Here is a 25,608-nt window from a genome sequence, read left to right as displayed (position 1 = left end):
GTGAGGCGAGGCGAGGCGAGGCGAGGCGAGGCGAGGCGAGGAAGCCCACATCGCTACCAGTGGCGCCCTCCAGCACGACACTGCCACACCCCGCACAGGCCGTCCGCTGGACACCAGGGACAAGATGCGTCCTCCGCTAGTGTCGAAGGCTGCACGCGGAGGTGCAACGAGCAGCAGTGCGTCTCACACACGCGGCGGTGCGCCCGCTAATTCGGCCGTCGCTCTGCTGGGACGCCGGGCGCGCCCCCCGCGCCGTCCTCGAGGAACTGGCTGTTGCGGAAGGAAGTGCTTTCGTCAAATGCGGCCGAAAACTAACATTTTGTGTGTTGGGAGAAAAGCCGAACGCGAATTCTGCCGTGCTCCTACGTTACGTGAGTGCCAACGGCCATACCATGATGAATACACCGGTTCTCGTCCGATCACCGAAGTTAAGCATCATTGGGCCCGGTTAGTACTTGGATGGGTGACCGCCTGGGAAACCCGGGTGCTGTTGGCTTCCTTCCTTTTTTTTTTTTTGTTTTATGTCGCTACCCCTACCAGCCCAATTTTCAAACCACCTTTCTGTTGTGACAAAGATGCTTCCTTAAGCCTTTTATACTACTGCAATGGTACGAAAATGCAGTAATTAACTCAGTTTGAGGGAGAATGTGCTAACCAAGTTTGCCAGGAAGCCTTTGAAAACGACAAAACGGTACGAATCGGCAGGTGATTTCTGAAATACGTCACCGCCTATTGTTGTGTAGGAGTGTAGAGTTCCAAACTTGATTTGTAATCACGAATCTGTCCCTTAGTCGTCTCGTCTCGTCTCGTCCCGCAGACGTTTGTCGTGCTTGCGCTGTCATATGGACCACGACCCGAGCGGCAGCGAGCGGCAGTCGAGCAAAGTCGGGACAAGTCGGGACGGGGACAGGGATAGGAATGGTGTGAATGCACTGCAAACTACGCACACACCCGGTGTGTGAGGCGAGGCGAGGCGAGGCGAGGCGAGGCGAGGCGAGGAAGCCCACATCGCTACCAGTGGCGCCCTCCAGCACGACACTGCCACACCCCGCACAGGCCGTCCGCTGGACACCAGGGACAAGATGCGTCCTCCGCTAGTGTCGAAGGCTGCACGCGGAGGTGCAACGAGCAGCAGTGCGTCTCACACACGCGGCGGTGCGCCCGCTAATTCGGCCGTCGCTCTGCTGGGACGCCGGGCGCGCCCCCCGCGCCGTCCTCGAGGAACTGGCTGTTGCGGAAGGAAGTGCTTTCGTCAAATGCGGCCGAAAACTAACATTTTGTGTGTTGGGAGAAAAGCCGAACGCGAATTCTGCCGTGCTCCTACGTTACGTGAGTGCCAACGGCCATACCATGATGAATACACCGGTTCTCGTCCGATCACCGAAGTTAAGCATCATTGGGCCCGGTTAGTACTTGGATGGGTGACCGCCTGGGAAACCCGGGTGCTGTTGGCTTCCTTCCTTTTTTTTTTTTTTGTTTTATGTCGCTACCCCTACCAGCCCAATTTTCAAACCACCTTTCTGTTGTGACAAAGATGCTTCCTTAAGCCTTTTATACTACTGCAATGGTACGAAAATGCAGTAATTAACTCAGTTTGAGGGAGAATGTGCTAACCAAGTTTGCCAGGAAGCCTTTGAAAACGACAAAACGGTACGAATCGGCAGGTGATTTCTGAAATACGTCACCGCCTATTGTTGTGTAGGAGTGTAGAGTTCCAAACTTGATTTGTAATCACGAATCTGTCCCTTAGTCGTCTCGTCTCGTCTCGTCCCGCAGACGTTTGTCGTGCTTGCGCTGTCATATGGACCACGACCCGAGCGGCAGCGAGCGGCAGTCGAGCAAAGTCGGGACAAGTCGGGACGGGGACAGGGATAGGAATGGTGTGAATGCACTGCAAACTACGCACACACCCGGTGTGTGAGGCGAGGCGAGGCGAGGCGAGGCGAGGCGAGGCGAGGAAGCCCACATCGCTACCAGTGGCGCCCTCCAGCACGACACTGCCACACCCCGCACAGGCCGTCCGCTGGACACCAGGGACAAGATGCGTCCTCCGCTAGTGTCGAAGGCTGCACGCGGAGGTGCAACGAGCAGCAGTGCGTCTCACACACGCGGCGGTGCGCCCGCTAATTCGGCCGTCGCTCTGCTGGGACGCCGGGCGCGCCCCCCGCGCCGTCCTCGAGGAACTGGCTGTTGCGGAAGGAAGTGCTTTCGTCAAATGCGGCCGAAAACTAACATTTTGTGTGTTGGGAGAAAAGCCGAACGCGAATTCTGCCGTGCTCCTACGTTACGTGAGTGCCAACGGCCATACCATGATGAATACACCGGTTCTCGTCCGATCACCGAAGTTAAGCATCATTGGGCCCGGTTAGTACTTGGATGGGTGACCGCCTGGGAAACCCGGGTGCTGTTGGCTTCCTTCCTTTTTTTTTTTTGTTTTATGTCGCTACCCCTACCAGCCCAATTTTCAAACCACCTTTCTGTTGTGACAAAGATGCTTCCTTAAGCCTTTTATACTACTGCAATGGTACGAAAATGCAGTAATTAACTCAGTTTGAGGGAGAATGTGCTAACCAAGTTTGCCAGGAAGCCTTTGAAAACGACAAAACGGTACGAATCGGCAGGTGATTTCTGAAATACGTCACCGCCTATTGTTGTGTAGGAGTGTAGAGTTCCAAACTTGATTTGTAATCACGAATCTGTCCCTTAGTCGTCTCGTCTCGTCTCGTCCCGCAGACGTTTGTCGTGCTTGCGCTGTCATATGGACCACGACCCGAGCGGCAGCGAGCGGCAGTCGAGCAAAGTCGGGACAAGTCGGGACGGGGACAGGGATAGGAATGGTGTGAATGCACTGCAAACTACGCACACACCCGGTGTGTGAGGCGAGGCGAGGCGAGGCGAGGCGAGGCGAGGCGAGGAAGCCCACATCGCTACCAGTGGCGCCCTCCAGCACGACACTGCCACACCCCGCACAGGCCGTCCGCTGGACACCAGGGACAAGATGCGTCCTCCGCTAGTGTCGAAGGCTGCACGCGGAGGTGCAACGAGCAGCAGTGCGTCTCACACACGCGGCGGTGCGCCCGCTAATTCGGCCGTCGCTCTGCTGGGACGCCGGGCGCGCCCCCCGCGCCGTCCTCGAGGAACTGGCTGTTGCGGAAGGAAGTGCTTTCGTCAAATGCGGCCGAAAACTAACATTTTGTGTGTTGGGAGAAAAGCCGAACGCGAATTCTGCCGTGCTCCTACGTTACGTGAGTGCCAACGGCCATACCATGATGAATACACCGGTTCTCGTCCGATCACCGAAGTTAAGCATCATTGGGCCCGGTTAGTACTTGGATGGGTGACCGCCTGGGAAACCCGGGTGCTGTTGGCTTCCTTCCTTTTTTTTTTTTTGTTTTATGTCGCTACCCCTACCAGCCCAATTTTCAAACCACCTTTCTGTTGTGACAAAGATGCTTCCTTAAGCCTTTTATACTACTGCAATGGTACGAAAATGCAGTAATTAACTCAGTTTGAGGGAGAATGTGCTAACCAAGTTTGCCAGGAAGCCTTTGAAAACGACAAAACGGTACGAATCGGCAGGTGATTTCTGAAATACGTCACCGCCTATTGTTGTGTAGGAGTGTAGAGTTCCAAACTTGATTTGTAATCACGAATCTGTCCCTTAGTCGTCTCGTCTCGTCTCGTCCCGCAGACGTTTGTCGTGCTTGCGCTGTCATATGGACCACGACCCGAGCGGCAGCGAGCGGCAGTCGAGCAAAGTCGGGACAAGTCGGGACGGGGACAGGGATAGGAATGGTGCGAATGCACTGCAAACTACGCACACACCCGGCGTGGGGCGAGGCGAGGCGAGGCGAGGCGAGGCGAGGCGAGGCGAGGAAGCCCACATCGCTACCAGTGGCGCCCTCCAGCACGACACTGCCACACCCCGCACAGGCCCTCCGCTGGACACCAGGGACAAGATGCGCCCTCCGCTAGTGTCGAAGGCTGCACGCGCCCTGCGAATGACAGGAGGTGCAACGAGCAGCAGTGCGTCTCACACACGCGGCGGTGCGCCCGCTAATTCGGCCGTCGCTCTGCTGGGACGCCGGGCGCGCCCCCCGCGCCGTCCTCGAGGAACTGGCTGTTGCGGAAGGAAGTGCTTTCGTCAAATGCGGCCGAAAACTAACATTTTGTGTGTTGGGAGAAAAGCCGAACGCGAATTCTGCCGTGCTCCTACGTTACGTGAGTGCCAACGGCCATACCATGATGAATACACCGGTTCTCGTCCGATCACCGAAGTTAAGCATCATTGGGCCCGGTTAGTACTTGGATGGGTGACCACCTGGGAAACCCGGGTGCTGTTGGCTCCCTTCCTTTTTTTTTTTTTTTTTGTTTTATGTCGCTACCCCTACCAGCCCAATTTTCAAACCACCTTTCTGTTGTGACAAAGATGCTTCCTTAAGCATTTTAAACTACTGCAATGGTACGAAAATGCAGTAATTAACTCAGTTTGAGGGAGAATTTGCTAAGCAAGTTTGCCAAGAAAACTTTGAAAACGACAAAACAGTACGAATCGGCAGGTGATTTCTGAAATCCGTCACCGCCTATTGTTGTGTAGGAGTGTAGAGTTCGAAATTTGATTTGTAATCACGAATTTATTCCTTAGTCGTCTCGTCTCGTCTCGTCTCGTCCCGCAGACGTTTGTCGTGCTTGCGCTGTCATATGGACCACGACCCGAGCGGCAGCGAGCGGCAGTCGAGCAAAGTCGGGACAAGTCGGGACGGGGACAGGGATAGGACTGGTGTGAATGCACTGCAAACTACGCACACACCCGGTGTGTGAGGCGAGGCGAGGCGAGGCGAGGAAGCCCACATCGCTACCAGTGGCGCCCTCCAGCACGACACTGCCACACCCCGCACAGGCCGTCCGCTGGACACCAGGGACAAGATGCGTCCTCCGCTAGTGTCGAAGGCTGCACGCGGAGGTGCAACGAGCAGCAGTGCGTCTCACACACGCGGCGGTGCGCCCGCTAATTCGGCCGTCGCTCTGCTGGGACGCCGGGCGCGCCCCCCGCGCCGTCCTCGAGGAACTGGCTGTTGCGGAAGGAAGTGCTTTCGTCAAATGCGGCCGAAAACTAACATTTTGTGTGTTGGGAGAAAAGCCGAACGCGAATTCTGCCGTGCTCCTACGTTACGTGAGTGCCAACGGCCATACCATGATGAATACACCGGTTCTCGTCCGATCACCGAAGTTAAGCATCATTGGGCCCGGTTAGTACTTGGATGGGTGACCGCCTGGGAAACCCGGGTGCTGTTGGCTTCCTTCCTTTTTTTTTTTTTTGTTTTATGTCGCTACCCCTACCAGCCCAATTTTCAAACCACCTTTCTGTTGTGACAAAGATGCTTCCTTAAGCCTTTTATACTACTGCAATGGTACGAAAATGCAGTAATTAACTCAGTTTGAGGGAGAATGTGCTAACCAAGTTTGCCAGGAAGCCTTTGAAAACGACAAAACGGTACGAATCGGCAGGTGATTTCTGAAATACGTCACCGCCTATTGTTGTGTAGGAGTGTAGAGTTCCAAACTTGATTTGTAATCACGAATCTGTCCCTTAGTCGTCTCGTCTCGTCTCGTCCCGCAGACGTTTGTCGTGCTTGCGCTGTCATATGGACCACGACCCGAGCGGCAGCGAGCGGCAGTCGAGCAAAGTCGGGACAAGTCGGGACGGGGACAGGGATAGGAATGGTGCGAATGCACTGCAAACTACGCACACACCCGGCGTGGGGCGAGGCGAGGCGAGGCGAGGCGAGGCGAGGCGAGGCGAGGCGAGGCGAGGAAGCCCACATCGCTACCAGTGGCGCCCTCCAGCACGACACTGCCACACCCCGCACAGGCCCTCCGCTGGACACCAGGGACAAGATGCGCCCTCCGCTAGTGTCGAAGGCTGCACGCGCCCTGCGAATGACAGGAGGTGCAACGAGCAGCAGTGCGTCTCACACACGCGGCGGTGCGCCCGCTAATTCGGCCGTCGCTCTGCTGGGACGCCGGGCGCGCCCCCCGCGCCGTCCTCGAGGAACTGGCTGTTGCGGAAGGAAGTGCTTTCGTCAAATGCGGCCGAAAACTAACATTTTGTGTGTTGGGAGAAAAGCCGAACGCGAATTCTGCCGTGCTCCTACGTTACGTGAGTGCCAACGGCCATACCATGATGAATACACCGGTTCTCGTCCGATCACCGAAGTTAAGCATCATTGGGCCCGGTTAGTACTTGGATGGGTGACCACCTGGGAAACCCGGGTGCTGTTGGCTCCCTTCCTTTTTTTTTTTTTTTTTGTTTTATGTCGCTACCCCTACCAGCCCAATTTTCAAACCACCTTTCTGTTGTGACAAAGATGCTTCCTTAAGCATTTTAAACTACTGCAATGGTACGAAAATGCAGTAATTAACTCAGTTTGAGGGAGAATTTGCTAAGCAAGTTTGCCAAGAAAACTTTGAAAACGACAAAACAGTACGAATCGGCAGGTGATTTCTGAAATCCGTCACCGCCTATTGTTGTGTAGGAGTGTAGAGTTCGAAATTTGATTTGTAATCACGAATTTATTCCTTAGTCGTCTCGTCTCGTCTCGTCTCGTCCCGCAGACGTTTGTCGTGCTTGCGCTGTCATATGGACCACGACCCGAGCGGCAGCGAGCGGCAGTCGAGCAAAGTCGGGACAAGTCGGGACGGGGACAGGGATAGGACTGGTGTGAATGCACTGCAAACTACGCACACACCCGGTGTGTGAGGCGAGGCGAGGCGAGGCGAGGAAGCCCACATCGCTACCAGTGGCGCCCTCCAGCACGACACTGCCACACCCCGCACAGGCCGTCCGCTGGACACCAGGGACAAGATGCGTCCTCCGCTAGTGTCGAAGGCTGCACGCGGAGGTGCAACGAGCAGCAGTGCGTCTCACACACGCGGCGGTGCGCCCGCTAATTCGGCCGTCGCTCTGCTGGGACGCCGGGCGCGCCCCCCGCGCCGTCCTCGAGGAACTGGCTGTTGCGGAAGGAAGTGCTTTCGTCAAATGCGGCCGAAAACTAACATTTTGTGTGTTGGGAGAAAAGCCGAACGCGAATTCTGCCGTGCTCCTACGTTACGTGAGTGCCAACGGCCATACCATGATGAATACACCGGTTCTCGTCCGATCACCGAAGTTAAGCATCATTGGGCCCGGTTAGTACTTGGATGGGTGACCGCCTGGGAAACCCGGGTGCTGTTGGCTTCCTTCCTTTTTTTTTTTTTTGTTTTATGTCGCTACCCCTACCAGCCCAATTTTCAAACCACCTTTCTGTTGTGACAAAGATGCTTCCTTAAGCCTTTTATACTACTGCAATGGTACGAAAATGCAGTAATTAACTCAGTTTGAGGGAGAATGTGCTAACCAAGTTTGCCAGGAAGCCTTTGAAAACGACAAAACGGTACGAATCGGCAGGTGATTTCTGAAATACGTCACCGCCTATTGTTGTGTAGGAGTGTAGAGTTCCAAACTTGATTTGTAATCACGAATCTGTCCCTTAGTCGTCTCGTCTCGTCTCGTCCCGCAGACGTTTGTCGTGCTTGCGCTGTCATATGGACCACGACCCGAGCGGCAGCGAGCGGCAGTCGAGCAAAGTCGGGACAAGTCGGGACGGGGACAGGGATAGGAATGGTGTGAATGCACTGCAAACTACGCACACACCCGGTGTGTGAGGCGAGGCGAGGCGAGGCGAGGCGAGGCGAGGCGAGGAAGCCCACATCGCTACCAGTGGCGCCCTCCAGCACGACACTGCCACACCCCGCACAGGCCGTCCGCTGGACACCAGGGACAAGATGCGTCCTCCGCTAGTGTCGAAGGCTGCACGCGGAGGTGCAACGAGCAGCAGTGCGTCTCACACACGCGGCGGTGCGCCCGCTAATTCGGCCGTCGCTCTGCTGGGACGCCGGGCGCGCCCCCCGCGCCGTCCTCGAGGAACTGGCTGTTGCGGAAGGAAGTGCTTTCGTCAAATGCGGCCGAAAACTAACATTTTGTGTGTTGGGAGAAAAGCCGAACGCGAATTCTGCCGTGCTCCTACGTTACGTGAGTGCCAACGGCCATACCATGATGAATACACCGGTTCTCGTCCGATCACCGAAGTTAAGCATCATTGGGCCCGGTTAGTACTTGGATGGGTGACCGCCTGGGAAACCCGGGTGCTGTTGGCTTCCTTCCTTTTTTTTTTTTGTTTTATGTCGCTACCCCTACCAGCCCAATTTTCAAACCACCTTTCTGTTGTGACAAAGATGCTTCCTTAAGCCTTTTATACTACTGCAATGGTACGAAAATGCAGTAATTAACTCAGTTTGAGGGAGAATGTGCTAACCAAGTTTGCCAGGAAGCCTTTGAAAACGACAAAACGGTACGAATCGGCAGGTGATTTCTGAAATACGTCACCGCCTATTGTTGTGTAGGAGTGTAGAGTTCCAAACTTGATTTGTAATCACGAATCTGTCCCTTAGTCGTCTCGTCTCGTCTCGTCCCGCAGACGTTTGTCGTGCTTGCGCTGTCATATGGACCACGACCCGAGCGGCAGCGAGCGGCAGTCGAGCAAAGTCGGGACAAGTCGGGACGGGGACAGGGATAGGAATGGTGTGAATGCACTGCAAACTACGCACACACCCGGTGTGTGAGGCGAGGCGAGGCGAGGCGAGGCGAGGCGAGGCGAGGAAGCCCACATCGCTACCAGTGGCGCCCTCCAGCACGACACTGCCACACCCCGCACAGGCCGTCCGCTGGACACCAGGGACAAGATGCGTCCTCCGCTAGTGTCGAAGGCTGCACGCGGAGGTGCAACGAGCAGCAGTGCGTCTCACACACGCGGCGGTGCGCCCGCTAATTCGGCCGTCGCTCTGCTGGGACGCCGGGCGCGCCCCCCGCGCCGTCCTCGAGGAACTGGCTGTTGCGGAAGGAAGTGCTTTCGTCAAATGCGGCCGAAAACTAACATTTTGTGTGTTGGGAGAAAAGCCGAACGCGAATTCTGCCGTGCTCCTACGTTACGTGAGTGCCAACGGCCATACCATGATGAATACACCGGTTCTCGTCCGATCACCGAAGTTAAGCATCATTGGGCCCGGTTAGTACTTGGATGGGTGACCGCCTGGGAAACCCGGGTGCTGTTGGCTTCCTTCCTTTTTTTTTTTTGTTTTATGTCGCTACCCCTACCAGCCCAATTTTCAAACCACCTTTCTGTTGTGACAAAGATGCTTCCTTAAGCCTTTTATACTACTGCAATGGTACGAAAATGCAGTAATTAACTCAGTTTGAGGGAGAATGTGCTAACCAAGTTTGCCAGGAAGCCTTTGAAAACGACAAAACGGTACGAATCGGCAGGTGATTTCTGAAATACGTCACCGCCTATTGTTGTGTAGGAGTGTAGAGTTCCAAACTTGATTTGTAATCACGAATCTGTCCCTTAGTCGTCTCGTCTCGTCTCGTCCCGCAGACGTTTGTCGTGCTTGCGCTGTCATATGGACCACGACCCGAGCGGCAGCGAGCGGCAGTCGAGCAAAGTCGGGACAAGTCGGGACGGGGACAGGGATAGGAATGGTGTGAATGCACTGCAAACTACGCACACACCCGGTGTGTGAGGCGAGGCGAGGCGAGGCGAGGCGAGGCGAGGCGAGGAAGCCCACATCGCTACCAGTGGCGCCCTCCAGCACGACACTGCCACACCCCGCACAGGCCGTCCGCTGGACACCAGGGACAAGATGCGTCCTCCGCTAGTGTCGAAGGCTGCACGCGGAGGTGCAACGAGCAGCAGTGCGTCTCACACACGCGGCGGTGCGCCCGCTAATTCGGCCGTCGCTCTGCTGGGACGCCGGGCGCGCCCCCCGCGCCGTCCTCGAGGAACTGGCTGTTGCGGAAGGAAGTGCTTTCGTCAAATGCGGCCGAAAACTAACATTTTGTGTGTTGGGAGAAAAGCCGAACGCGAATTCTGCCGTGCTCCTACGTTACGTGAGTGCCAACGGCCATACCATGATGAATACACCGGTTCTCGTCCGATCACCGAAGTTAAGCATCATTGGGCCCGGTTAGTACTTGGATGGGTGACCGCCTGGGAAACCCGGGTGCTGTTGGCTTCCTTCCTTTTTTTTTTTTTGTTTTATGTCGCTACCCCTACCAGCCCAATTTTCAAACCACCTTTCTGTTGTGACAAAGATGCTTCCTTAAGCCTTTTATACTACTGCAATGGTACGAAAATGCAGTAATTAACTCAGTTTGAGGGAGAATGTGCTAACCAAGTTTGCCAGGAAGCCTTTGAAAACGACAAAACGGTACGAATCGGCAGGTGATTTCTGAAATACGTCACCGCCTATTGTTGTGTAGGAGTGTAGAGTTCCAAACTTGATTTGTAATCACGAATCTGTCCCTTAGTCGTCTCGTCTCGTCTCGTCCCGCAGACGTTTGTCGTGCTTGCGCTGTCATATGGACCACGACCCGAGCGGCAGCGAGCGGCAGTCGAGCAAAGTCGGGACAAGTCGGGACGGGGACAGGGATAGGAATGGTGTGAATGCACTGCAAACTACGCACACACCCGGTGTGTGAGGCGAGGCGAGGCGAGGCGAGGCGAGGCGAGGCGAGGAAGCCCACATCGCTACCAGTGGCGCCCTCCAGCACGACACTGCCACACCCCGCACAGGCCGTCCGCTGGACACCAGGGACAAGATGCGTCCTCCGCTAGTGTCGAAGGCTGCACGCGGAGGTGCAACGAGCAGCAGTGCGTCTCACACACGCGGCGGTGCGCCCGCTAATTCGGCCGTCGCTCTGCTGGGACGCCGGGCGCGCCCCCCGCGCCGTCCTCGAGGAACTGGCTGTTGCGGAAGGAAGTGCTTTCGTCAAATGCGGCCGAAAACTAACATTTTGTGTGTTGGGAGAAAAGCCGAACGCGAATTCTGCCGTGCTCCTACGTTACGTGAGTGCCAACGGCCATACCATGATGAATACACCGGTTCTCGTCCGATCACCGAAGTTAAGCATCATTGGGCCCGGTTAGTACTTGGATGGGTGACCGCCTGGGAAACCCGGGTGCTGTTGGCTTCCTTCCTTTTTTTTTTTTGTTTTATGTCGCTACCCCTACCAGCCCAATTTTCAAACCACCTTTCTGTTGTGACAAAGATGCTTCCTTAAGCCTTTTATACTACTGCAATGGTACGAAAATGCAGTAATTAACTCAGTTTGAGGGAGAATGTGCTAACCAAGTTTGCCAGGAAGCCTTTGAAAACGACAAAACGGTACGAATCGGCAGGTGATTTCTGAAATACGTCACCGCCTATTGTTGTGTAGGAGTGTAGAGTTCCAAACTTGATTTGTAATCACGAATCTGTCCCTTAGTCGTCTCGTCTCGTCTCGTCCCGCAGACGTTTGTCGTGCTTGCGCTGTCATATGGACCACGACCCGAGCGGCAGCGAGCGGCAGTCGAGCAAAGTCGGGACAAGTCGGGACGGGGACAGGGATAGGAATGGTGTGAATGCACTGCAAACTACGCACACACCCGGTGTGTGAGGCGAGGCGAGGCGAGGCGAGGCGAGGCGAGGCGAGGAAGCCCACATCGCTACCAGTGGCGCCCTCCAGCACGACACTGCCACACCCCGCACAGGCCGTCCGCTGGACACCAGGGACAAGATGCGTCCTCCGCTAGTGTCGAAGGCTGCACGCGGAGGTGCAACGAGCAGCAGTGCGTCTCACACACGCGGCGGTGCGCCCGCTAATTCGGCCGTCGCTCTGCTGGGACGCCGGGCGCGCCCCCCGCGCCGTCCTCGAGGAACTGGCTGTTGCGGAAGGAAGTGCTTTCGTCAAATGCGGCCGAAAACTAACATTTTGTGTGTTGGGAGAAAAGCCGAACGCGAATTCTGCCGTGCTCCTACGTTACGTGAGTGCCAACGGCCATACCATGATGAATACACCGGTTCTCGTCCGATCACCGAAGTTAAGCATCATTGGGCCCGGTTAGTACTTGGATGGGTGACCGCCTGGGAAACCCGGGTGCTGTTGGCTTCCTTCCTTTTTTTTTTTTTGTTTTATGTCGCTACCCCTACCAGCCCAATTTTCAAACCACCTTTCTGTTGTGACAAAGATGCTTCCTTAAGCCTTTTATACTACTGCAATGGTACGAAAATGCAGTAATTAACTCAGTTTGAGGGAGAATGTGCTAACCAAGTTTGCCAGGAAGCCTTTGAAAACGACAAAACGGTACGAATCGGCAGGTGATTTCTGAAATACGTCACCGCCTATTGTTGTGTAGGAGTGTAGAGTTCCAAACTTGATTTGTAATCACGAATCTGTCCCTTAGTCGTCTCGTCTCGTCTCGTCCCGCAGACGTTTGTCGTGCTTGCGCTGTCATATGGACCACGACCCGAGCGGCAGCGAGCGGCAGTCGAGCAAAGTCGGGACAAGTCGGGACGGGGACAGGGATAGGAATGGTGTGAATGCACTGCAAACTACGCACACACCCGGTGTGTGAGGCGAGGCGAGGCGAGGCGAGGCGAGGCGAGGCGAGGAAGCCCACATCGCTACCAGTGGCGCCCTCCAGCACGACACTGCCACACCCCCGCACAGGCCGTCCGCTGGACACCAGGGACAAGATGCGTCCTCCGCTAGTGTCGAAGGCTGCACGCGGAGGTGCAACGAGCAGCAGTGCGTCTCACACACGCGGCGGTGCGCCCGCTAATTCGGCCGTCGCTCTGCTGGGACGCCGGGCGCGCCCCCCGCGCCGTCCTCGAGGAACTGGCTGTTGCGGAAGGAAGTGCTTTCGTCAAATGCGGCCGAAAACTAACATTTTGTGTGTTGGAGAAAAGCCGAACGCGAATTCTGCCGTGCTTCCTACGTTACGTGAGTGCCAACGGCCATACCATGATGAATACACCGGTTCTCGTCCGATCACCGAAGTTAAGCATCATTGGGCCCGGTTAGTACTTGGATGGGTGACCGCCTGGGAAACCGGGTGCTGTTGGCTTCCTTCCTTTTTTTTTTTTTGTTTTATGTCGCTACCCCTACCAGCCCAATTTTCAAACCACCTTTCTGTTGTGACAAAGATGCTTCCTTAAGCCTTTTATACTACTGCAATGGTACGAAAATGCAGTAATTAACTCAGTTTGAGGGAGAATGTGCTAACCAAGTTTGCCAGGAAGCCTTTGAAAACGACAAAACGGTACGAATCGGCAGGTGATTTCTGAAATACGTCACCGCCTATTGTTGTGTAGGAGTGTAGAGTTCCAAACTTGATTTGTAATCACGAATCTGTCCCTTAGTCGTCTCGTCTCGTCTCGTCCCGCAGACGTTTGTCGTGCTTGCGCTGTCATATGGACCACGACCCGAGCGGCAGCGAGCGGCAGTCGAGCAAAGTCGGGACAAGTCGGGACGGGGACAGGGATAGGAATGGTGTGAATGCACTGCAAACTACGCACACACCCGGTGTGTGAGGCGAGGCGAGGCGAGGCGAGGCGAGGCGAGGCGAGGAAGCCCACATCGCTACCAGTGGCGCCCTCCAGCACGACACTGCCACACCCCGCACAGGCCGTCCGCTGGACACCAGGGACAAGATGCGTCCTCCGCTAGTGTCGAAGGCTGCACGCGGAGGTGCAACGAGCAGCAGTGCGTCTCACACACGCGGCGGTGCGCCCGCTAATTCGGCCGTCGCTCTGCTGGGACGCCGGGCGCGCCCCCCGCGCCGTCCTCGAGGAACTGGCTGTTGCGGAAGGAAGTGCTTTCGTCAAATGCGGCCGAAAACTAACATTTTGTGTGTTGGGAGAAAAGCCGAACGCGAATTCTGCCGTGCTCCTACGTTACGTGAGTGCCAACGGCCATACCATGATGAATACACCGGTTCTCGTCCGATCACCGAAGTTAAGCATCATTGGGCCCGGTTAGTACTTGGATGGGTGACCGCCCTGGGAAACCCGGGTGCTGTTGGCTTCCTTCTTTTTTTTTTTTGTTTTATGTCGCTACCCCTACCAGCCCAATTTTCAAACCACCTTTCTGTTGTGACAAAGATGCTTCCTTAAGCCTTTTATACTACTGCAATGGTACGAAAATGCAGTAATTAACTCAGTTTGAGGGAGAATGTGCTAACCAAGTTTGCCAGGAAGCCTTTGAAAACGACAAAACGGTACGAATCGGCAGGTGATTTCTGAAATACGTCACCGCCTATTGTTGTGTAGGAGTGTAGAGTTCCAAACTTGATTTGTAATCACGAATCTGTCCCTTAGTCGTCTCGTCTCGTCTCGTCCCGCAGACGTTTGTCGTGCTTGCGCTGTCATATGGACCACGACCCGAGCGGCAGCGAGCGGCAGTCGAGCAAAGTCGGGACAAGTCGGGACGGGGACAGGGATAGGAATGGTGTGAATGCACTGCAAACTACGCACACACCCGGTGTGTGAGGCGAGGCGAGGCGAGGCGAGGCGAGGCGAGGCGAGGAAGCCCACATCGCTACCAGTGGCGCCCTCCAGCACGACACTGCCACACCCCGCACAGGCCGTCCGCTGGACACCAGGTGACAAGATGCGTCCTCCGCTAGTGTCGAAGGCTGCACGCGGAGGTGCAACGAGCAGCAGTGCGTCTCACACACGCGGCGGTGCGCCCGCTAATTCGGCCGTCGCTCTGCTGGGACGCCGGGCGCGCCCCCCGCGCCGTCCTCGAGGAACTGGCTGTTGCGGAAGGAAGTGCTTTCGTCAAATGCGGCCGAAAACTAACATTTTGTGTGTTGGGAGAAAAGCCGAACGCGAATTCTGCCGTGCTCCTACGTTACGTGAGTGCCAACGGCCATACCATGATGATACACCGGTTCTCGTCCGATCACCGAAGTTAAGCATCATTGGGCCCGGTTAGTACTTGGATGGGTGACCGCCTGGGAAACCCGGGTGCTGTTGGCTTCCTTCCTTTTTTTTTTTTTGTTTTATGTCGCTACCCCTACCAGCCCAATTTTCAAACCACCTTTCTGTTGTGACAAAGATGCTTCCTTAAGCCTTTTATACTACTGCAATGGTACGAAAATGCAGTAATTAACTCAGTTTGAGGGAGAATGTGCTAACCAAGTTTGCCAGGAAGCCTTTGAAAACGACAAAACGGTACGAATCGGCAGGTGATTTCTGAAATACGTCACCGCCTATTGTTGTGTAGGAGTGTAGAGTTCCAAACTTGATTTGTAATCACGAATCTGTCCCTTAGTCGTCTCGTCTCGTCTCGTCCCGCAGACGTTTGTCGTGCTTGCGCTGTCATATGGACCACGACCCGAGCGGCAGCGAGCGGCAGTCGAGCAAAGTCGGGACAAGTCGGGACGGGGACAGGGATAGGAATGGTGCGAATGCACTGCAAACTACGCACACACCCGGCGTGGGGCGAGGCGAGGCGAGGCGAGGCGAGGCGAGGCGAGGCGAGGAAGCCCACATCGCTACCAGTGGCGCCCTCCAGCACGACACTGCCACACCCCGCACAGGCCCTCCGCTGGACACCAGGGACAAGATGCGCCCTCCGCTAGTGTCGAAGGCTGCACGCGCCCTGCGAATGACAGGAGGTGCAACGAGCAGCAGTGCGTCTCACACACGCGGCGGTGCGCCCGCTAATTCGGCCGTCGCTCTGCTGGGACGCCGGGCGCGCCCCCCGCGCCGTCCTCGAGGAACTGGCTGTTGCGGAAGGAAGTGCTTTCGTCAAATGCGGCCGAAAACTAACATTTTGTGTGTTGGGAGAAAAGCCGAACGCGAATTCTGCCGTGCTCCTACGTTACGTGAGTGCCAACGGCCATACCATGATGAATACACCGGTTCTCGTCCGATCACCGAAGTTAAGCATCATTGGGCCCGGTTAGTACTTGGATGGGTGACCACCTGGGAAACCCGGGTGCTGTTGGCTCCCTTCCTTTTTTTTTTTTTTTTTGTTTTATGTCGCTACCCCTACCAGCCCAATTTTCAAACCACCTTTCTGTTGTGACAAAGATGCTTCCTTAAGCATTTTAAACTACTGCAATGGTACGAAAATGCAGTAATTAACTCAGTTTGAGGGAGAATTTGCTAAGCAAGTTTGCCAAGAAAACTTTGAAAACGACAAAACAGTACGAATCGGCAGGTGATTTCTGAAATCCGTCACCGCCTATTGTTGTGTAGGAGTGTAGAGTTCGAAATTTGATTTGTAATCACGAATTTATTCCTTAGTCGTCTCGTCTCGTCTCGTCTCGTCCCGCAGACGTTTGTCGTGCTTGCGCTGTCATATGGACCACGACCCGAGCGGCAGCGAGCGGCAGTCGAGCAAAGTCGGGACAAGTCGGGACGGGGACAGGGATAGGACTGGTGTGAATGCACTGCAAACTACGCACACACCCGGTGTGTGAGGCGAGGCGAGGCGAGGCGAGGAAGCCCACATCGCTACCAGTGGCGCCCTCCAGCACGACACTGCCACACCCCGCACAGGCCGTCCGCTGGACACCAGGGACAAGATGCGTCCTCCGCTAGTGTCGAAGGCTGCACGCGGAGGTGCAACGAGCAGCAGTGCGTCTCACACACGCGGCGGTGCGCCCGCTAATTCGGCCGTCGCTCTGCTGGGACGCCGGGCGCGCCCCCCGCGCCGTCCTCGAGGAACTGGCTGTTGCGGAAGGAAGTGCTTTCGTCAAATGCGGCCGAAAACTAACATTTTGTGTGTTGGGAGAAAAGCCGAACGCGAATTCTGCCGTGCTCCTACGTTACGTGAGTGCCAACGGCCATACCATGATGAATACACCGGTTCTCGTCCGATCACCGAAGTTAAGCATCATTGGGCCCGGTTAGTACTTGGATGGGTGACCGCCTGGGAAACCCGGGTGCTGTTGGCTTCCTTCCTTTTTTTTTTTTTTGTTTTATGTCGCTACCCCTACCAGCCCAATTTTCAAACCACCTTTCTGTTGTGACAAAGATGCTTCCTTAAGCCTTTTATACTACTGCAATGGTACGAAAATGCAGTAATTAACTCAGTTTGAGGGAGAATGTGCTAACCAAGTTTGCCAGGAAGCCTTTGAAAACGACAAAACGGTACGAATCGGCAGGTGATTTCTGAAATACGTCACCGCCTATTGTTGTGTAGGAGTGTAGAGTTCCAAACTTGATTTGTAATCACGAATCTGTCCCTTAGTCGTCTCGTCTCGTCTCGTCCCGCAGACGTTTGTCGTGCTTGCGCTGTCATATGGACCACGACCCGAGCGGCAGCGAGCGGCAGTCGAGCAAAGTCGGGACAAGTCGGGACGGGGACAGGGATAGGAATGGTGTGAATGCACTGCAAACTACGCACACACCCGGTGTGTGAGGCGAGGCGAGGCGAGGCGAGGCGAGGCGAGGCGAGGAAGCCCACATCGCTACCAGTGGCGCCCTCCAGCACGACACTGCCACACCCCGCACAGGCCGTCCGCTGGACACCAGGGACAAGATGCGTCCTCCGCTAGTGTCGAAGGCTGCACGCGGAGGTGCAACGAGCAGCAGTGCGTCTCACACACGCGGCGGTGCGCCCGCTAATTCGGCCGTCGCTCTGCTGGGACGCCGGGCGCGCCCCCCGCGCCGTCCTCGAGGAACTGGCTGTTGCGGAAGGAAGTGCTTTCGTCAAATGCGGCCGAAAACTAACATTTTGTGTGTTGGGAGAAAAGCCGAACGCGAATTCTGCCGTGCTCCTACGTTACGTGAGTGCCAACGGCCATACCATGATGAATACACCGGTTCTCGTCCGATCACCGAAGTTAAGCATCATTGGGCCCGGTTAGTACTTGGATGGGTGACCGCCTGGGAAACCCGGGTGCTGTTGGCTTCCTTCCTTTTTTTTTTTTGTTTTATGTCGCTACCCCTACCAGCCCAATTTTCAAACCACCTTTCTGTTGTGACAAAGATGCTTCCTTAAGCCTTTTATACTACTGCAATGGTACGAAAATGCAGTAATTAACTCAGTTTGAGGGAGAATGTGCTAACCAAGTTTGCCAGGAAGCCTTTGAAAACGACAAAACGGTACGAATCGGCAGGTGATTTCTGAAATACGTCACCGCCTATTGTTGTGTAGGAGTGTAGAGTTCCAAACTTGATTTGTAATCACGAATCTGTCCCTTAGTCGTCTCGTCTCGTCTCGTCCCGCAGACGTTTGTCGTGCTTGCGCTGTCATATGGACCACGACCCGAGCGGCAGCGAGCGGCAGTCGAGCAAAGTCGGGACAAGTCGGGACGGGGACAGGGATAGGAATGGTGTGAATGCACTGCAAACTACGCACACACCCGGTGTGTGAGGCGAGGCGAGGCGAGGCGAGGCGAGGCGAGGCGAGGAAGCCCACATCGCTACCAGTGGCGCCCTCCAGCACGACACTGCCACACCCCGCACAGGCCGTCCGCTGGACACCAGGGACAAGATGCGTCCTCCGCTAGTGTCGAAGGCTGCACGCGGAGGTGCAACGAGCAGCAGTGCGTCTCACACACGCGGCGGTGCGCCCGCTAATTCGGCCGTCGCTCTGCTGGGACGCCGGGCGCGCCCCCCGCGCCGTCCTCGAGGAACTGGCTGTTGCGGAAGGAAGTGCTTTCGTCAAATGCGGCCGAAAACTAACATTTTGTGTGTTGGGAGAAAAGCCGAACGCGAATTCTGCCGTGCTCCTACGTTACGTGAGTGCCAACGGCCATACCATGATGAATACACCGGTTCTCGTCCGATCACCGAAGTTAAGCATCATTGGGCCCGGTTAGTACTTGGCTGGCTGCCCGCCTGGCAACACCTCGGTGCCTCGCGTGCAGTGTTTCCTTGTGCGACTTGGCCGGCGGCGCCTCGGCGTTCGTCTGCTTACTTTGCCACGTGGCTATACTTCTACTGACTGTAAGTAATGGATATACTTTACGATGATAGTGAAGAGCGACAGAACAATGTTCAGTGCGAGTTTGATCGTTCTGTAGAGAAACCTTCGGCTTTTGAGATCCATCGTTGGATAATTGAGGATTTGTTGTTGTCTACTAATGATGTACTCGGTATTCAGTTCGATACGTTTTTAAATTCTGTGTTCTTAAAACTGAAATCTTCCGATCTGTGTGATGCTGTTGTTTCTGTTAATGACGGTGTTCGCAGATTTCGACACCTTAACGGAAATATTAGTAATGTCACTGTGTCTCATGCTGGTTTTGGTCTTCGGCAAATACGGATATTTAACCTTCCGTTTGAAATTCGCAACGACACTATTTCTCGTCACTTGCGGCCATATGGCACTGTTTTATCTGTTGTGAAAGAGAAATGGTCGTCTGCGTATATATTTCAAGTCGAGAACGGTGTGCGCAGTGTTAAGATGGTGGTTAGGCAGCATATTCCGTCTTTTATTTTGGTAAACGGTCACCGTGCGTTTGTCACGTACAGTGGCCAGCCACAGACTTGCTCCTTTTGTAATGGTGTAGGACATTATCGGCAGGATTGTCCGAAGCGAAAACGGCCTGTTCAGCTACCACTTGAGGCCAATTTGCAAGGAGCTAGTTTTGCTTCCGTCGCGGCTACGGTCTTGGGTTCCGCCCCCCCCGCACTCGCGCGGCGTGCGGCAGATGTTAATCTTGCTGCCGCCGCGGAAGCGATGGATATGTCTGCTGATGCTACTGTCTCTGTTCTTGCGACTACCGGCCAGGAATCTTTGTCCGCGGTTTCGGAAAACGTGCCTGCTGTTATTCAACCTGTTGTGGGTGCTGTTGTGTCGGAGACTGTCTCTGACTCCGTGCCGCAATCGGTAACCGATGTTGTTTCGCGCCCTATTTCGGACTCTGTTGCACCTATTGTGTCGCAGTCGGCACCCTCTCTTTCTGTGCCTGCACCCGTCGTTGTACCCTCTGATGTTCCTGAGCCTATTCCTGTTGCGGAATCACGCGATGTTTTTGTGGAACCGAAACCGCAACGGAATGAAGCTCGTTCTCGGAGTTCCAGTAGGCAACGCTTCCGCAGTGCAAGTAGCTCCCCTTCTTACGATAGGGGTTTAACGCGAGGTGACCGTAGTCCGTCCCCGGTGGGGCGCTCCCCCGCCTCTTCTTGGGCGTCGCAACGCCGTGCCGCGCGGCGCGACCTCGACGTGGAGCTACGGCCGCCTCAGGCTTCCGGCTCCGGGCGTCAGCCGCCGCGCAAACAACAACAACAACAGCCGCCGCGTGCCTCCTCTCGCCACGCGCAATCAGCTGATGTGAGTGTTGCAGCGCAGCAACGTGACGTTGCTGTTCGCCATCTGCGGACTGTGTTGAGTCAACCCGCCTCTGTAGACGTGCCTGTTTTAGCGCCAGACACAGTCTCGGCTGTGACTGCGGCACCTATGTCGACGAAACGTAAGGCTGAGGATGTACACCGACGTCGCGCTGGTCCGTCTATCCACGACCGCGTGTCGGTGCCTTCCTCCGACGTAGAGATGCCCGTCAGGGATTCTGTGTCGGGCGCCTCTGACGTGACAGCTACTGCCACCCTGCCACCCCTCTCCCCCTTCGAACCTTCGGAGTGGGCGAAGGATGTTGTGGAGGGTGAAGAGACGTAGTGTGTGTCCTGCGCCCCCTCCTCTTTTGTGCATATGCCCATTCCGTGTTTTATGTGTGTTTTTACTTTTGTGTGTGTCTCTTAATTGTGTGCGTCTATGACTTACGATTTTAGCCAGTGGAATATTGTCACTTTTAATCTAAACAAGTTGAGTCACCACTGCAAGATACTGGCTTTTAAGGACTTTTTACGCGATCACCACTGCCATGTTGTCTTTTTACAAGAGGTGACGCGTGATGCACTTGTCTTTTTACACGATTTTAGTGACTTTATTGTTATTGACAATGTTTTACCTGATCACAGTACAGGAACTGCCATTTTAGTACGTTCTGACCTTGCTATTTCCAATGTTGACATTTTACCTAATGGTCGTGCTGTTAGCTGCACTATACTGGGCGTTGTATTTGTTAACGTTTATGCTCCGTCTGGGAACGATAAGCCGGCGAGGGCTGCTTTTTATGGGCAGGAATTGTGTGCGCTGCTACATCGCAATGTGGATGCTTTAGTTGTAGGCGGCGATTTTAATTGCGTATTAGATGTTGTCGATCAGGTGCCTCGTCCTAACATTTGTCGCGAGCTCGGCGACTTGATTCGCAGTTTTCAGCTCGTTGATACGTGGCGTGTTTTCAACCCTGACGTTACGCACTTTACACATTTTTATCCCACGGGGCACAGCCGCCTGGACAGAATTTACGTTTCTGCCCCGCTTTCTGCCCGTATTTGCCGCACGGAAATGTTTCCCGTGGTGTTTTCTGATCATTCCGGTTACCTTTGTCAGCTTTTATTGCCTCGGGTTTGTGTTCCCAGACGAAGGAATCTGTGGAAATTTAATTGTGCTTTATTGAACGACGCCCATTTTGTGACATGTTTTACCAATCTGTGGCACAAATTAATCGGGACTCGGCGAGGTGACTGTAGTGTGCTGGAGTGGTGGGTCGGGGAGGCCAAGCCGGTGATTAGGCGGTTTTTGATGGAATTTAGCCGCGAGGCGGCTCGTTGGCGTCGCGCTACGGCCCGCTTCCATCAGGCATGTTTACAAGACCTCGCGCTGCGCGTGACGTCACAGCCTGCCTTGCTGCCCGCTTTTAAACAATTCCAGCGTAAGCTTCTCGCCGATTTGCGTGCTGTTAGTGACGGTGCCGTCGTCCGCAGCCAGCCTGCGGGGGTTGTGGATGGCGAACCTTTGTCGCTTTATCATCTGACCAGGGAACGAAGGCGGCGCGCCCGTCTGCACATCAGTACCTGGAAAAAGTCCGACGGTGGACGGACTACTGTCCAGTCCGACATTGAGCGGGATATTTTTAATCATTTTAGTTCCCTTTTTCGTGCGCTGGATGTTGATTGTGATGCGTTGCGGGATTTTTTACAAGTCATCCCTAATGTTTTAACCCGTACGGATAGGACGCATTTAAATGCTGCTTATGTACATGACGACCTGTACGACGCTATCCGACGAAGCCCTAAGTGTAAATCGCCTGGTCCCGACGGCATTCCTGCTGAATTTTATTTGAAATTTTATGGTCTTTTTCGTGATGTTTTTGTGGCTCTTTTAAATGAAATACGGGATGGTGCTGTTATCCCTGCTGCTTTTGAGGAGGGGGTAGTGACCTTAGTACCTAAATCGTCTGCGACGCCCTGTATTGACGCTGTTCGGCCAATAACTTTACTTAACGCGGACTTTAAGATTGTGACACGCTGTGTGGCTCAACGCCTTAAGGTTGTTTTACCGTCGGTCCTCAGTGACGGTCAATCATGTGCGGTGCAGGGACGAAACATTTTTGACGCCGTCCTCGCCTATCGCGACTGTATCGGCTTTGTTAAAAGTGCGCGACTGCCGATAGCTGCCATCTTATTAATTGATTTCAAAAATGCTTTCGACCGCATTAGCCATGTCTACCTCCGCCAGGTTCTTGTGCGGATGGGCTTCGGTCTTAAGTTTACGACTATGGTAAAGCATCTTTTACAGAATGCGACGTCCCGTGTTAGTGTCAATGGCCGCTTGACGCCGGCTTTCCGTGTTGGGCGCTCGGTGCGGCAGGGGTGTCCCCTTTCGATGGCTCTTTTTTCTGTAGCTTTAGATCCGTTGCTGCGAATTATTGGCCGGGAATGCCGCGGCATTCAGATAGGGACGACCCGCCTCATTTGCAAAGCATATGCCGACGATCTTGGTGTTTTTCTTAGCCGTTCTGAAGACGTTGACACTTTATATGGCGCGCTGCAACGATTTGAAACAGCCACAGGTGCCATTGTTAACCCTGCTAAGACTGTTTGTTTGCCTCTTACACCCCGCGCACGGTCCTTACAGCGGAACTGGTTCTGTGTCCGTGAACAGCAAAAAGTCCTGGGCGTGCTTTTTTCTTCTCACCCGCAACGCATGGAAGCGCTTAATTGGCGGTCCACGCTGCACAAGGTGCGTGCTGTTGCCAAGATCTATGCGGCTCGCACGTTGGCGCTTCGTGATAAGGTCGCCTTGATCAATACTACCATTCTGGCCAGGGCGTGGTATCTCGCGCAGGTCCTTCCACTGCCTCGGCAATTGGAACGTGCCCTCAAGCAGGCGGTGTATTGGTTTTTATGGCGAGGTGACATTTTTAAAGTCTCGTATGACACCTGTACTCTAAGCCCAACAGATGGTGGTTTGGGCCTCGTAGATCTTCGCGCGAAGTGTTCTGCTCTCCTTTGGAAACGGACCACTGTTGTTATGGAGAGGGCCCCGAATGGTACTACTGCGGCGGTCTTTAATATGTATCGTCCTACGTCTGCAGCGGCGCCGGTGAATGTTTCGCACATTCCCTTTTATCTTAATTATGTGCGTCGCTACTATATGGACAACAGCTACCTGGAGCTCTGTGACGTTCCCAGCCTTCGAATCTGCGACGTCGTTTCTGCTTTCCGTGGGTCTCCTGTGCGTTGTAAGTGGGAGTATCGGCTACCGTGGTATAACTGGGCCACGGTATGGAGAAATCTTGCCAGCAATGTTCTTCCTCCCTCTGTACACGCCGTGTGGTACAAGGTCGTGCATCGTACCTTCCCTACGAATGAGAAGCTCCACTCCATTAATCTCATCTCGTCTGGAGCTTGTGACTTGTGTGCTGTGGACGATACACTTGAACACCGTTTTGTGTGTGACCATTATTCCAGTGTTTGGAATACCGCCAGCGATATGATTCGCCTTATCAATCGGGTGGATACGCGTTCTGTCTTGCCGACCGACGCTTTAATCCCACAGTGCGCCGCCTACCCGAATACTAAGAAGAATGCCACGGTGTGGCTCCTGGGTCATACCGTTTTTGCATTGTTTTTCCTGAAATTGACAACCGATTTGGACTTTCTTACTTACTTGTGGACTCAGCATGAACAAGCTGAAGCAATGCCTGGCTATCATGCTACTTTCGCGAATTTTTTGAAGGTTGCCCTTGCTCATGCTTTTCTCCGGATGTCGATGGCTACGTAACATGTTTTTGGTCTACTTTTTCTACTGTGACCGCTCGAGCTGTGTTTTCCTGGAACGACCAATTATAGACATACATGTAATCAGAGGACCTATACTTTCTTCTTTTTGTGTCATTTTCTTTCCTGGTATAGTTAGTTTCTCCTTGTTTTTGATTATTTTTATGCTGTGGATCGCGGCACTTTTTCTTTCAGTAGTACTGACTTCCTCATGTAGGTCTCCCATATGGCGGCAGTGATGTTTTGGGTCTCCTTTTAGTATTACCACGCAGTGCCTTTAATTTTCTCCTTTTTAGCTTTATTTATCCACTTGATGGACTTTCCTCCTCAGCTTTACTGATGTGGGACTTTTCCAGTAATAGAGCACCTGAGGAAATGGCTTAATTTTTATATTTTTCTATTTTTATATTTTTCTCTTTATATTTTCTATTCTGGCACCTTGCTTTTTCTGGTGGCTTTATTGTTTCCATTTAGAAGATTTCATGGTTTATGGATTTTTTTTGGCTTCTGCCGCTTTCAAAAATAAAAAAAAAAAAAAAAAAGGTGCTGTTGGCTTCCTTCCTTTTTTTTTTTTTGTTTTATGTCGCTACCCCTACCAGCCCAATTTTCAAACCACCTTTCTGTTGTGACAAAGATGCTTCCTTAAGCCTTTTATACTACTGCAATGGTACGAAAATGCAGTAATTAACTCAGTTTGAGGGAGAATGTGCTAACCAAGTTTGCCAGGAAGCCTTTGAAAACGACAAAACGGTACGAATCGGCAGGTGATTTCTGAAATACGTCACCGCCTATTGTTGTGTAGGAGTGTAGAGTTCCAAACTTGATTTGTAATCACGAATCTGTCCCTTAGTCGTCTCGTCTCGTCTCGTCCCGCAGACGTTTGTCGTGCTTGCGCTGTCATATGGACCACGACCCGAGCGGCAGCGAGCGGCAGTCGAGCAAAGTCGGGACAAGTCGGGACGGGGACAGGGATAGGAATGGTGCGAATGCACTGCAAACTACGCACACACCCGGCGTGGGGCGAGGCGAGGCGAGGCGAGGCGAGGCGAGGCGAGGCGAGGAAGCCCACATCGCTACCAGTGGCGCCCTCCAGCACGACACTGCCACACCCCGCACAGGCCCTCCGCTGGACACCAGGGACAAGATGCGCCCTCCGCTAGTGTCGAAGGCTGCACGCGCCCTGCGAATGACAGGAGGTGCAACGAGCAGCAGTGCGTCTCACACACGCGGCGGTGCGCCCGCTAATTCGGCCGTCGCTCTGCTGGGACGCCGGGCGCGCCCCCCGCGCCGTCCTCGAGGAACTGGCTGTTGCGGAAGGAAGTGCTTTCGTCAAATGCGGCCGAAAACTAACATTTTGTGTGTTGGGAGAAAAGCCGAACGCGAATTCTGCCGTGCTCCTACGTTACGTGAGTGCCAACGGCCATACCATGATGAATACACCGGTTCTCGTCCGATCACCGAAGTTAAGCATCATTGGGCCCGGTTAGTACTTGGATGGGTGACCACCTGGGAAACCCGGGTGCTGTTGGCTCCCTTCCTTTTTTTTTTTTTTTTTGTTTTATGTCGCTACCCCTACCAGCCCAATTTTCAAACCACCTTTCTGTTGTGACAAAGATGCTTCCTTAAGCATTTTAAACTACTGCAATGGTACGAAAATGCAGT

The 25,608-nt window shown here is 54.1% G+C and overlaps 20 non-coding genes and 1 pseudogene across 20 annotated transcripts; all 21 read left to right on the top strand.

The window, feature by feature from the left end:
• Positions 1-377: 377 nt before the first annotated feature.
• On the top strand, positions 378-496 carry LOC126214233 (5S ribosomal RNA). Its single transcript, XR_007541711.1, has one exon. It is a non-coding gene; the product is annotated as a 5S ribosomal RNA (ribosomal RNA).
• Positions 497-1,335: 839 nt separating this feature from the next.
• On the top strand, positions 1,336-1,454 carry LOC126214231 (5S ribosomal RNA). The gene has a single exon (XR_007541709.1). It is a non-coding gene; the product is annotated as a 5S ribosomal RNA (ribosomal RNA).
• An 840-nt stretch (positions 1,455-2,294) lies between these two features.
• LOC126214230 (5S ribosomal RNA) lies at positions 2,295-2,413 on the top strand. Its single transcript, XR_007541708.1, has one exon. It is a non-coding gene; the product is annotated as a 5S ribosomal RNA (ribosomal RNA).
• An 838-nt stretch (positions 2,414-3,251) lies between these two features.
• LOC126214229 (5S ribosomal RNA) lies at positions 3,252-3,370 on the top strand. The gene has a single exon (XR_007541707.1). It is a non-coding gene; the product is annotated as a 5S ribosomal RNA (ribosomal RNA).
• Positions 3,371-4,227: 857 nt separating this feature from the next.
• On the top strand, positions 4,228-4,346 carry LOC126214453 (5S ribosomal RNA). The gene has a single exon (XR_007541910.1). It is a non-coding gene; the product is annotated as a 5S ribosomal RNA (ribosomal RNA).
• An 833-nt stretch (positions 4,347-5,179) lies between these two features.
• On the top strand, positions 5,180-5,298 carry LOC126214228 (5S ribosomal RNA). Its single transcript, XR_007541706.1, has one exon. It is a non-coding gene; the product is annotated as a 5S ribosomal RNA (ribosomal RNA).
• Positions 5,299-6,166: 868 nt separating this feature from the next.
• On the top strand, positions 6,167-6,285 carry LOC126214440 (5S ribosomal RNA). The gene has a single exon (XR_007541898.1). It is a non-coding gene; the product is annotated as a 5S ribosomal RNA (ribosomal RNA).
• Positions 6,286-7,118: 833 nt separating this feature from the next.
• Positions 7,119-7,237, top strand: LOC126214226 (5S ribosomal RNA). Its single transcript, XR_007541705.1, has one exon. It is a non-coding gene; the product is annotated as a 5S ribosomal RNA (ribosomal RNA).
• Positions 7,238-8,077: 840 nt separating this feature from the next.
• LOC126214225 (5S ribosomal RNA) lies at positions 8,078-8,196 on the top strand. The gene has a single exon (XR_007541704.1). It is a non-coding gene; the product is annotated as a 5S ribosomal RNA (ribosomal RNA).
• Positions 8,197-9,034: 838 nt separating this feature from the next.
• Positions 9,035-9,153, top strand: LOC126214224 (5S ribosomal RNA). The gene has a single exon (XR_007541703.1). It is a non-coding gene; the product is annotated as a 5S ribosomal RNA (ribosomal RNA).
• An 838-nt stretch (positions 9,154-9,991) lies between these two features.
• On the top strand, positions 9,992-10,110 carry LOC126214223 (5S ribosomal RNA). The gene has a single exon (XR_007541702.1). It is a non-coding gene; the product is annotated as a 5S ribosomal RNA (ribosomal RNA).
• Positions 10,111-10,949: 839 nt separating this feature from the next.
• LOC126214222 (5S ribosomal RNA) lies at positions 10,950-11,068 on the top strand. The gene has a single exon (XR_007541701.1). It is a non-coding gene; the product is annotated as a 5S ribosomal RNA (ribosomal RNA).
• An 838-nt stretch (positions 11,069-11,906) lies between these two features.
• Positions 11,907-12,025, top strand: LOC126214221 (5S ribosomal RNA). Its single transcript, XR_007541700.1, has one exon. It is a non-coding gene; the product is annotated as a 5S ribosomal RNA (ribosomal RNA).
• Positions 12,026-12,865: 840 nt separating this feature from the next.
• On the top strand, positions 12,866-12,983 carry LOC126213801 (5S ribosomal RNA). Its single transcript, XR_007541447.1, has one exon. It is a non-coding gene; the product is annotated as a 5S ribosomal RNA (ribosomal RNA).
• Positions 12,984-13,822: 839 nt separating this feature from the next.
• Positions 13,823-13,942, top strand: LOC126214469 (5S ribosomal RNA). The gene has a single exon (XR_007541925.1). It is a non-coding gene; the product is annotated as a 5S ribosomal RNA (ribosomal RNA).
• Positions 13,943-14,780: 838 nt separating this feature from the next.
• Positions 14,781-14,898, top strand: LOC126214471 (5S ribosomal RNA). The gene has a single exon (XR_007541926.1). It is a non-coding gene; the product is annotated as a 5S ribosomal RNA (ribosomal RNA).
• Positions 14,899-15,755: 857 nt separating this feature from the next.
• On the top strand, positions 15,756-15,874 carry LOC126214427 (5S ribosomal RNA). The gene has a single exon (XR_007541887.1). It is a non-coding gene; the product is annotated as a 5S ribosomal RNA (ribosomal RNA).
• An 833-nt stretch (positions 15,875-16,707) lies between these two features.
• LOC126214219 (5S ribosomal RNA) lies at positions 16,708-16,826 on the top strand. Its single transcript, XR_007541698.1, has one exon. It is a non-coding gene; the product is annotated as a 5S ribosomal RNA (ribosomal RNA).
• An 840-nt stretch (positions 16,827-17,666) lies between these two features.
• Positions 17,667-17,785, top strand: LOC126214218 (5S ribosomal RNA). Its single transcript, XR_007541697.1, has one exon. It is a non-coding gene; the product is annotated as a 5S ribosomal RNA (ribosomal RNA).
• Positions 17,786-18,623: 838 nt separating this feature from the next.
• Positions 18,624-18,741, top strand: LOC126214014 (5S ribosomal RNA; annotated as a pseudogene).
• Positions 18,742-25,358: 6,617 nt separating this feature from the next.
• LOC126214415 (5S ribosomal RNA) lies at positions 25,359-25,477 on the top strand. Its single transcript, XR_007541876.1, has one exon. It is a non-coding gene; the product is annotated as a 5S ribosomal RNA (ribosomal RNA).
• The last annotated feature ends 131 nt before the right edge of the window (positions 25,478-25,608 follow it).

This window comes from Schistocerca nitens, chromosome 11 (assembly GCF_023898315.1).
Source record: "Schistocerca nitens isolate TAMUIC-IGC-003100 chromosome 11, iqSchNite1.1, whole genome shotgun sequence".
NCBI lineage: Eukaryota > Metazoa > Arthropoda > Insecta > Orthoptera > Acrididae > Schistocerca > Schistocerca nitens.
This window is presented reverse-complemented; position numbering and strand designations above follow the sequence as displayed.